Genomic DNA, 12,302 nt, shown 5'->3' with positions numbered 1-12,302 from the left:
GCAAAACAGTCGACGAGTTAAACTGTTAAAAGAAGAAACATGAATATCCTTAATACTAAACGAGTGCTGGACGACTTGATATGTAAATCTTATTACACAATGATTTTTACATTATTAACTAGTGTCATACAGTTCAAATTTAAACATATATATTATATGGTTTATTTACATAAAGTAACGATAGTAATCGCATATAACTTAACTCTTGCCTATGGAGTTCCCTAAATGAAAACATACTTATTTGCATTACTTTAATTTTCGGGAGTGTTACATCAACCGCAACGCAATCTGTTTCCATTTGCTTTCATGTTAACTTACCTAGTATACTAGCAACATAAGTAATACAATCTTATAATTTAACACACTAGATGGTTCGTTTCTATGAAACACGTACAATGTCAGCTTTTCCTCTTCTGCTAACATCGTGCTGAAGACGATTGTAACATTCTTCGCTGAGATTATGTTGGTTGTTTTTTTAAGTGCACAGGAGCATTCAGAGGATCTCTGATACTTCGTTTCCCATGTTCCAATAAGGGCTTCTAATGGAAAAGCGATTCATTTATTCTTGTCCTAACACACATTCTACCATTCATATGATTGTACTTGTCCTCTTCCAGGTTTGGCGGATCATAATTCTGTATTTTCGTTACAATGGTTGCTCCATGTAATATGCTGCTTTCACGACCTGTTAAAGCTACGTATGGGTTTTCGCCCAGTCCCAAACCATCGCGTTTAGGTAGCGTGTAGTTGTTTTCTCTCTCATCCTGAACATTTTCATGACCAGGCATACACTCATCATTATTTTCCCTGCAAGCATTTCTGTCAGTCATATCAGTGTACTCGTCCTCTTCCAGGGTTGGCGGATAAAGCTGTGTATAGGTATTCGTCTTGTCTCGAACCTTCGCTTTGAGGTAGCGTGAAGTTGTTTGCTCTATTATCCAGAACGATGTCATACTCCGAACTGCATGCCGACGCGACTTAAGCTTACAATAAACTGATGTCGAAGTTTGGTAACTTTGAGTAGAAAAATTAAATGTCGACAGGCTATTGCGACGTTTTCTACAAACTTTCATGTGCAGCAAATGTAAAGAATAAAATATTACTCTGTTGTCCACATTTGAAGTATAAGTTTTGATATTGACCTCACATGTTCACTATCCTTTATTACATTTAAATCATTCGGTTTTTGAACACGAGAGTATGACGTTTATACATTTGGATAAATAATACGACCGTGACAACATAGATGGTTACACTGGCTGACACAATGGCTGCCACCTTGACCCCAAATAAGGAGTCCGGTCGTATGCTCTAACTGTAAGTCTCTCTGATATGTATGTGTACATGTCTATAGCTCGCCAACATGAACCTACTACTTATGATCTCAAAGAGCAGAAATTGCACGTTCGAATGGTGTCTTGTATTCACCATTCGCGTTATTGTGCGCATATTTCACGAGATGACTGTATTCATCATAACGGTACTTTAATATATTGTTGCCAAGAGGACTGTGTCAAGTTAATATTGACCAGCAAATCACCATAAAAATCACCTAGTTGTTTATTTTAAGCAAGTGACAAGTTCAAGTAATATTTAAGAATGACGGTAGCTTAAAATACCTGCATGATCTTCAAGAAGTGGTTTCAAAACGAGCCGATGTAGCTGGAAATATACACATGACAATTCATAAGTTACCGTGTAAACTAGTCTTAATATATAAGGATATTTATAGCGTACACTCTTGAATTGAACATGTACTGCTATTTCGGGCATGAAATACTATAGACGTACATTAATCATTTACAGTGTATCTATCCGTGTATAAAAATAGAACAGGTAATTTCGCTCGTAACAATTTGCTAACGTTTATGATCATAAACTAATATAAAGTTGTGTGTTTTCTTGTTTTCTTGTCGTTTACTGCGGATATGACTGACGTGAAGTTTCGAGATACATGCATGTAAATCATACATTAATTTGCCTCTTTGTGTTCTTTTATTATTTTTGATTTCCCGCATGTTTAGCAAAAATGTGCCCAATATATAATAAGTGACCAATCTGCTATTGTTGCAGTAACGATGACCATATTTTCAAAATATTTGACTAATAAAGTTTGATAAACGTCTTAAAGGCTTAAAGGTGTTCAGTTGCAATAAGAAACTTTGAAGTTGTTGGCAGTTCAAGGCTTTCTAGTATTTATTGTTCACAGTGACGTGTTTTACTATAAGCTGTTGTCACATACATTACATGCTTGATTGGTGTCCTATAGTCTTTCTTGGTTTAATGTTTCATAAGATAATGCATTAATCCCAACGCTACTATAATGCAGCGTTGCAAATAAGTCAGGATAATATTGGCGAGCTACAGTATCAGTGATAAACACATTTTTCTTTAAAATATTTTGACACAAAATCGGCGGCAAAAATATCACCAAGAAGAAAAATATCGTTCAAAACTCACACACATAGCTATCGATGATAGAAGATATAGAACGATTGGTGACAATCTAGTTCATAAGAACAGTAGCATAAGTGATTGTATGTGAAAGCGTTTATAGTGCGAGAACAGGATGTTCAATATAGTTTAACGTTTCCTCTCGAGCGAAAAGAAAGTGATGTTTATCTCTGTCAATTAGTAAACACTCTTTGTTTTGTTTTTCGTGATTTTCAATCAAACGTGGTAGCCTTTTAACGGCATTGACAGAGCATGTGTTATGAGGTGTGGTTTCCGAAAAGCAAAACCGAAACTTATGAGACCAAATACATAAGCACATATGCTGTGAGCTAAAGAAACTTCAGCGAACAGTTTATATAGCATTGCCAACCCCGTATCGAAAGTCAACCAGAGTCGTAACATATTTATGTCACGCTATAAATCAAAGAAAACTCATTTTCTTGGATACATTTCTACATATATTGGTGAATGAATATAAATTACTGCATCGAAAAATATTTTAAGGTTCAAATGTTTCAAATGCATCTTACAATAGATGAAAATAACTCTTATCAGTCTGAAATTCACAATTTTTAAACGCCATTGTCGCTTTGTCACGTGACGAGTTTTCATTTGGATACTTTAGGATCGACCTTGACATTTTATGCTGAAATTGTAAACATTAATTTCGTCTTCTGAAATCTTTTATTTGTGATTAACAACTTACGTCTGGTGGATTATAAGACTGATTTCAGTGTGAATCAAGTAGTTTTAAATAATATTTACTTTGAGTTTGTATTTACACTACAATTTGTTTACAAAACAAGCCAAAATAATCTAAAATACCGGAAAATGTCATTCTGAATTTGAAAACACTTAAGCACATGGTATGTTACTAAAAATAAAAATAACGTCATATGACCGTGAAATCTCGGGAGATTTGCATTTCAAGAAAGTCTGTCACATCGCTGTTTTTCTCGATATGTAAGAGCAGAATAGATAAATTTTAAATGTTTAAGATAGTATTTTGTGAAAGAATATATCAGTTAAATGTGAAAAATGTCAATCTTTCCGATCAAGTGGTTGATTTTGGGCCAATAACTGCATTTAAAAGCTGTTTTGGACCGGTCTTTGTTAACTGTCAACTTTTCGGGAATTTCTGGTTGACTTTCCTAATGGGGTTGGTCCATAACTATAAAGTCGCGCCAGTCACAAATCATAAAAAGCGACATTTAAAGTTATGGTAGCCAGAACTAATATGTTGTCTCTAACGACCTCAATTTATCATTAACTGATCATTATCATTTACATATTACGCAAGAGTTTCACGACTAACACAGACTTGCAGAAAAAAACCAGCGAACTGTGTATTAAACACATGCATATGAGTCTATGGGTGATAAGTTGGTTCCTTTTTCCTAGTTCCTTATTCCTTATTCGAATAAGGAATAAGGAACTGTTCCTTATTCCTTATTTACGCGTAACATATTTGCTAAAGAGTTTAATAGAACAATAATACAAACATTTCTGAAGTAAATCAAAACAAAATAACTCGAATACATTTACTTTATGTATTACGTTACAGATTCATGTTTCTTCTTCGCGCTTGCATAGGATTTCTTGTTTAAACCGAACCGATATTTTTTAATTCGAATACTTATTTCAAATCAACAAAACCTAAAGCACATACTATTATTTAACATGTATGAGATAAAAAAAATCAATATTGTACATTTAAACATGCTTGTTTTTATTTATAATCCAATTCCTTATTCGAGGCTGAATACGGAAAAAGGAACCAGTTCCTTATTCCTTATTCAAACCGAATAAGGAACTGGCATTTTCTTACTTAAACACCAATGAAATTGATCCAAAATTAACCACATATAAATGAACATATTATGTATATATTGGTTGTATATGGAAATTCTAATTGCAATACATTTCTACTAAAATTTAAGTGATGATTATCCAGTTCCTTATTCAGTGTGAATGAGGAATAAGGAACTGGTTCCTTATTCCTTATTCAAATCGAATAAGGAACTGGAATTTTCTTTCTATAAATTATAAGTCAAAATGAACCAACGAGACGAATAACTCGACGAAAATTATTGTAAATGTATGTAGGGTGTAACAAATATTATTTGCAGTACATTTCTACTTTGTTATATTTAATAATAACATAGTTCCTTATTCGGTTTGAATAAGGAATAAGGAACTGGTTCCTTATTCCTTATTCAAATCGAATAAGGAACTGGAATTTTCATACTAACCAAAATATTAAAATGAACCAAAGGGACCAATAAATCAATGAAAATCATTGTAAATGGAGGTTGGGAATCAAAAAACATTCATAGCAGCACATCTCTATTAAGTTTCATTTAATGATAGCATAGTTCCTCATTCGGATTGAAACAGGAATAAGGAACTGGTTCCTTATTCCGTATTCAAATCGAATAAGGAACTGGCATTTTTCCTACTGAACAAATTATTAAAATGAACCAAAGAGACCAATAAATCAATACAAATCATTTTTAATGTAGGTTAAGTAAAAAAAAACAGTATTTGCAGAACATCTCTAATAAGTTTAATTTAATGATAACATAATTCCTTATTTGTATGGAAAAAGGAATAAGGAACTGGTTGACGCATTGAAATCGCTTTGCATCCTTAATCATATCCCCTTGTAACTGTTTAGGTATAAGAACGGAATGGGATAGCTAAACCATGACTGGTATTCAGCTATCGGAAAGTCTTCTCTAGAAGTTAGGGTCAGGAAAAACTTCAAGAACTGTATCAGACATATAAATTGATAAAAAATCTTACATTAAAATAGCCAATAATAACGATTTTATAGCTGTGCAATTCTAGAATGATCCGAATTTAAATATCCGAAATTATGGCCTCTGAATAAGGAATTGGAGTAAAGCTAGTTCCTTATTTGGAAGCCTGTATTTCGGAAAATCACTTTCGGATATGTAATATATAAGATGTATTGTGGGTTATTTAAGCACGATTATGTTATATGGACGTATTCTGTCACATTTCTTTTTATATTTTATGTCACTATACACGCTGAAAACAAGTATTATGAAGAGGATAATTAGGAAATGGTATTGCCTTTCTCAAACATAAATTAAAATTAACCAAATAATATAAAATGTCGATGAAAATCATAGTTTATGTAGGTTCGAAGTTAAAAATATTTATTGCTATATATTTCTGCCTTGTATTATTTAATAATACCACAGTTCCTTATTCAGTGCGAATAAGGAATAAGGAACTGGTTCCTTATTCCTTATTCAAATCGAATAAGGAACTGACTTTTTCATAAATGTAACTTGTAAATTTAGGTTGGGTATCAAAAACATTAATTGCAGTACATCACTACTATCAGTACATCACTACTATGTTTCATTTAATGATAACCTTGTTCCATATTCGGATTGAAAAAGGAATAAGGAACTGGTTCCTTATTCCTTATTCAAATCGAATAAGGAACTGGCATTTTCTTACTTAAACATCAATGAAATTTATCCAATATTAACCGCATATAAATAAACATATTATTTATATATTGGTTGTATATGTAAAATTCTAATTGCAATACATTTCTACTAAGTTTTAAGTGATGATTATCCAGTTCCTTATTCGATTTGAATAAGGAATAAGGAACTGGTTCCTTATTCCTTATTCAAATCGAAACTGGTTCCTTATTCCTTATTCAAATCGAATAAGGAACTGGAATGTTCTATCTATAAATTATACATCAAAATGAACCAACGAGACCAATAACTCAACGAAAATTATTGAATATGTTGGACGGGTATAAAATTATTAATTGCAGTGCGTAGTAAGTCGTTCCCTCGACTAAGCATATCATGGGGACAAGATAGAAAAAAGAGGTGTGCAATTTAAAAATCAAATAAACAAGGATGATTGATTTTCACATCTATGCTACAGTAGAATTAGGTACTGGCTTTCAAAAAAATGTGTAATTGACTGTATTAACCCTTTGAATGTTAATTAATATCTCTCGCTCGTGCAGACCAACGATATATTAGGGGACCATCAGATATATTTAGGACAACGTTGCCGTCAGTAAGACATGATTGGCGTCACCATCAAGGCGAGACTGCACCGTAAGCAGCGACCCGGGTGCCTCTTTTAGACTGGAAAGTTTCATTAAAAATGCGTAAACAATCCGTTATTTGGTGTTTGCATTTCAACAGATGTTCTTTCACTGGAATAGCGTTTTCTCGATCTTGGATCACAGGCGCTTGATGGCAATGTTTTTGTTATTGTTTTTTTGTTCATGTTTAGTTTTTTGTTTGTTTTAGTTACCCGTTGTTTATTTTGATGCATGCACATTCTAAATCAATGAAACATTTCCGACAAAACGTCGTCTTAAAAAAGATAGTTCGACTATGTATATTGATATTGACATAACTATATACATAGTCGAACTATCTTTTGTCTAAGAAGACGTTTTGTTGGAAGATTTTTATTGATTTAGTATGTGTATGCATTATAATAAACAACGGGTAACTAAAAAAAATACAAACATTACCATCGAGCGCCTGTGTCTTGGATGCAAACGGTATATCCGGCAACTTACAGCATTGGCGCGCGATAAAAGGTCACAGGAAGCGAAGAAATCGCGCTTTTCTTTTTGATTATCAGGCCTAGCGGTATTTTTCCTAAGTTATAGCAACTGGTTACTTGTGCATTATTTAGTAGCAAAAAACGGGAACTGGGTTATCATTTTAATAAACAAAGTAGATTTGTACGGCAATAAGTATTTTTTTTTAATTAACTTACATATACCATGATTAACATTGACGTTCATTAATATTGGGTTACTGTATTTATGTTTGATTATGAAAAGGCCAGTCTCTTACTATCGTCTTTATAATACTTATTTTCAGCGCTTATCGCAAAATATAATATACAGTAGAAAAGAACATTTCCATAGAACCTAATCAAGCTTAAATAACCCACACTACGTAGTAAATAGAACATATCTGAAAGTGATTGTCCGAAATCCAGGCTTCTGAATAAGGAACTAACTTTACGCCAATTCCTTATTCAGAGGCCATAATTTCAGATATTTAAATTCGGATCATTCTAGAAAAGCGCAGCTATATATTTGTTATTATTGGCTATTTTTAATGTAAGATTTTTTAATTTATATCTCTGATACAGTTCTTGAAGTTTTTTCTGACCCTAACTTCTGTAGAAGACTATCCGATAGCTGAATACTAGTCATGTTTTAGCTATCCCATTCCGTTCTTATACATAAACAGTTACAAAGGGATATAATTAAAAATGCAAGCGATTTCAATGCGTCAACATGAAAGCAATACTGCAACGGAAGCAGCGGTCTAGGTTCCTCAAGTAGATTTTAAAGTTTAATCGAGATGCCTCAATATTTTATTTTATAATTCAAACGCATGCGCGCATACTAGCTGTACAAGTTTTTTTTCTTCATAGATTTGTTTAAGTGCGAAAAACGCGTTTTCTCACTCATTCAGACCAACGGTATATCCGGCGACCTTAAACCTCAGAACACGACATTTGACTGTGGGGTCAACAAAATGGTGATGGCATCTTTGGTAAACAGTCCCTCGCCGATCTTATCGTAACAGTTCCGACTTTATTCGTACCGAATGCTGGTGGAATATTTCGGACAGCGTTCTTGTCAGCGCGACGTCACTGACGTCACCATAAAGGCGAGGCTGCACCGGAAGCAGCGACTCACAGGCCTCTGGAAAGTTTCATAGAAATTCCTCCGTATTTTGTTTTTTAATTAAATAAACAAATGCGTATACCAGCTTTACTTGAGTGCTTATATTTAAATATATTTTCTATCTCCGAAAACGCGTCATCTTCATCTTGGATGCCAACGGTACATCCGGCGATCTTCAAAATTGCCACCAGATTAAAGGTCGTGATAAACGACAAAATAGCACTGGTCTTGGTGGTAACCAGTCCTTTTTGTTCCGAAGACAGTGCACCTGATTACTTTTTACCACAAAAAAATGGTTATCACGACGCAAAAAACTATTTAGAAATGTACTACAATACATATTTTAGTACCCAACCTACATTTAAAATGATTTTCATTGATATATTGGTCTCTTTGGTTCATTTTATTTGTATGTGTGTGTAAGGAAATGGCAGTTCTTTATTCGATTTGAATAAGGAATAAGGAACCAGTTGCTTATTCCTTTTTCAATCAGAATAAGGAACTAGGTTATCATTAAATGAAACTCATTAGAGATGTACTGCAATTAATGTTTGTTTATACCCAACCTACATTAACAATGATTTCCATTGATTTGCTGGTCTCTTTGGTTCATTTTAATAGTTTGGTAAGTATGAAAATGCCAGTTCCTTATTCGATTTGAATAAGGAATAAGGAACCAGTTCCTTATTCCTTTTTCGCATTGAATAAGGAACTGTGTTATTATTAAATAATACTAGACAGAAACATATTGCATTAAATTTTTTAACTTCAAACCTACATAAACCATGATTTTCATCGACATTTAATATTATATGGTTAATTTCAATTTATGTTTGAGTAAGGCAATACTATTTCCATGTTATCGTCTTCATAATACTTGTTTTCAGCGTGTATCGTCACATGGAATATGAAAAGAAATCTGACAGAATACGTCCATATAACATATTCAAGCTTTAATAACCCACACACCATCTAAAATATAACATATCCGAAAGTTATATTCCGAAATACAGGCTTCCGAATAAGGAACTAACTTTACGCCCAATTCCTTATTCAGAGGCCATACTTCCGGATACTTTAATTCGAATCATTTTAGAATAGCACAGCTTTATATTCGTTATTATTGGCGATTGTTTGTGTAAGATGTGTTACTTATATCTCTGGTACAGTTTTGAAGTCTTATCTGACCCTGAACTTTGGTCAAGACTATATAATAGCTGGAAACTAAACATGTTTTAGATGCATTGTTCCGTTTTCATACGAAAACTGTTACGAAGGGATATGATTAAAAATACATAATGATTTCAACACGTCTCCATAAAAGAAAGACTGCACCGGAAGCAGCGGTCCAAGTGCCTCTATAAGACTGAAAAGTTTCATCGAAATGCCTCAATATTTTATTTTATTTTATAATTGAAACGAAAAAGCGTGCATCCTAGCTGTAAAAGTGTGTTTTCTTCTGATATATTTTTAGTGCGAATACGCGTTTTTTCGCTCATGCAGACCGACGGTACATTCGGCGACTTTCAACCTCGGCACAAGACGAATGCCAATGTTCCGGACAGAGTTGTCATCAATGCGACGTCACTGATGTCACAATAAAGCGAGACTGAACCGGAAGCAGCGGCCACGGTGCCTCTATTAGACTGGAAAGTTTCATAGAAATTCCTCTGTATTTCGTTGTTGCTTTTTTCAATTAAACACCAACACTTACATAGCTGTAATTTGGTAGTTTTATTTCAATAGATTCTCTATCTCCGAAAGCGCGTTTCCTCGCTCTGTGATGCCTACGTTACATCCGGCCACCTTAAAAATTGGCGCACGATTAAAAGTCGTGAGAACCGACAAAATAGTACTGTTCTCGGTGGTTATAAGTGATATTTTTAGATATTGCAACTGGTTACGCTTTCCTTATTCAGCCGCGAAAACAGCACTAGGTTATCATTACACAAGAATACTCAAAAGAAATGTACTGTAATAATTACATATTTTGTTTTCCCAACCTACATATACAGTGATTGTCCTTGATTTATGCGTCTCTTAATTCATTTATTTTATTTGTTCAGTAAGAAAATATCCGTTCCTTATTTGATTTGAATAAGGAATAAGGAACCAGTTCCTTATTCCTTATTCAAACCGAATAAGGAACTATGATATTATTAAATAAAACAAAGCAGAAATGTACTGCGATAAATATGTGTTACACCCGACATACATTTACAATAATTTTCGTTGAGTTATTCGTCTCGTTGGTTGATGTTGACTTATAATTTATGAAATGAAAATTCCAGTTCCTTATTCGATTTGAATAAGGAATAAGGAACCAGTTCCTTATTCCTTATTCACACTGAATAAGGAACTGGATAATCATAATTTAAAACTTAGTAAAAATGTATTGCAATTAGAATTTTACATATACAATCAATATATAAATAATATGTTCATTTATATGTGGTAAGTTTTGGATCAATTTCATTGATGTTTAAGTAAGAAAATGTCAGTTCCTTATTCGGCTTGAATAAGGAATAAGGAACTGGTTCCTTTTTCCGTATTCAGCCTCGAATAAGGAACTGGATTATGAATTATGAAAGATTGATTTTTTTATCTCATACATGTAAAATAATAGTATATGCTTTAGGTTTTGTTGATGTGAAATTAGTATTCGAATTAGAAAATATCGGTTCGGTTTAAAGAAATCCTATGCAAGCGCGAAAAGAAACATGGATATGTAACGTAATACATAAAGTAAATGTATTCGAGTTATTTTGTGTTGATTTATTTCAGAAATGTTTGCATTATTGTTCTTTAAAACCCTATAACAAATATGTTACGCGTGAATAAGGAATAAGGAACAGTTCCTTATTCCTTATTCGAAAAAGGAATAAGGAACTAGGAAAAAGGAACCAACTTATCACCCATTATGAGTCTGAACAAACGGAATAGTTGGCAATTTATTCATCTCTTTCACTTTAGTCAGTATGTGGGGAAACTGCATTTGAACAGCAAAAAATATGCTCAAACGTTTCCGTAACACCATCAGTCGATACTTCAATATAAAGAAGTGAAACTCCAGCTGCTGGAGCAGTATTGAATTTTCATTAAAAACAATTAGTAGGTCCTTTATTTAAGGCAAGTGACCGATTGCCCAAACAGTACAAAACAGCACAATACAGCACAATACAAACCAACATAAACACAAAATATGAATAAAGCTGGGGTCACCGCCTTGGAACGGTCAATGCAAAGCATTGGGGGTTTAAACCTGGTTATAGAGCGCTCAACCTCACACTTGGCCCAGCAATATTCATAATACATTTAAGTGTTAATAAAATTTAACGTCATAGCATTGTAACTCAAATTAAACAATAATAAAAGGGAATTAAAACGCATTCAATTTAATTACTATTTAATTACTCAATTGCATTGAAGATACAAGAGTAACAGAATTACAACTTTTTGACGAACGATCAAATAAAACTATTAACAATTGTCAACTATATTCCTTCTTTATAGAAAAGATTTGAGAATATAGAATCATAGAGTTAATATCTCAGATAATCATCGCGCAAATACAGGAAGAAGCAGCAATAATGGGTGTAAAAATTCCATATTACATAGCTTGGTTGTTTATGTGACTGCTAAACAAATTAAAAATAATTAATTCAAACAAGAAACGCCTATCAGAGAGAAAATATAAATAAAATGGAACGTTATAAACCCAATGACCTATGCATGTAGATTACAACTGGGAAAGTCGGTCGTATGACGTCACAAAAATCCATAATGACATAGTCGCGCGATGTTCGTGCGTTATCTAAAATATTCATGGCGAACTATTTTTTTTGCCGGCACTCATTTCCCCTTGTTACTTTATTTACAAAGTAAAAACATAAGTAGATATTCATATATATTACAGTTTTTTTTATTGCCTTTAGTTGAGTTTATAGTCAGAAATATGGTAGCTGAAAAAATGAACCACGTACTAATAGTGCTAATAATAACAATTATTTAATAAATCCTTCAAAGAAATCATGTTCTTGGAATGCATGTTGTGTTCGAAAACAATGACAGTAAAACTCACTTCAAAACGGACGAAAGAAATGTGCATTCTTGTTAACAT

This window comes from Dreissena polymorpha, chromosome 16 (assembly GCF_020536995.1).
Source record: "Dreissena polymorpha isolate Duluth1 chromosome 16, UMN_Dpol_1.0, whole genome shotgun sequence".
Taxonomy (NCBI): Eukaryota; Metazoa; Mollusca; class Bivalvia; order Myida; family Dreissenidae; genus Dreissena; species Dreissena polymorpha.
The sequence above is the reverse complement of the archived record's forward strand: the minus strand, read 5'-3'. Positions refer to the sequence as shown.